This window comes from Phragmites australis, chromosome 2 (assembly GCF_958298935.1).
Source record: "Phragmites australis chromosome 2, lpPhrAust1.1, whole genome shotgun sequence".
NCBI classification, from domain to species: Eukaryota; Viridiplantae; Streptophyta; class Magnoliopsida; order Poales; family Poaceae; genus Phragmites; species Phragmites australis.
The window spans coordinates 36,933,000-36,933,344 of NC_084922.1; the positions used below are offsets into that span (position 1 = coordinate 36,933,000).

Genomic DNA, 345 nt, shown 5'->3' on the forward strand with positions numbered 1-345 from the left:
GTTGCCGTGGTGTAGTGGTTATCACGTCAGTCTTACACACTGAAGGTCCCCAGTTCGATCCTGGGCGGCAACAAGTTTTGTGTGCTCTTTTTCCCCCCTCTTTTACTTCAGAACAATGTGTAGTTTCTTCCGTAATCCAGTTCGTTGAATTTCAGTTCCATGAAGTTTTAAACTCTTGTGATCCATCTCGAATGCTCCAACAAGTGCCATCCCATCTACATTACTATATTTATGGGTTCCGTCTCTTCTTTGTTCTTCAGTGGAATGAGATCAGATTAAGAGGAGACATACCTCATGCTTACACCGCCCTTAGATTGCTAGCTGCTACAAAACAAGCAATATCTT

At 42.9% G+C, this 345-nt stretch overlaps 1 non-coding gene across 1 annotated transcript; it reads left to right on the plus strand.

The window, feature by feature from the left end:
* TRNAV-UAC (transfer RNA valine (anticodon UAC)) lies at positions 1 to 73 on the plus strand. The gene has a single exon. It is a non-coding gene; the product is annotated as a tRNA-Val (tRNA).
* The last annotated feature ends 272 nt before the right edge of the window (positions 74 to 345 follow it).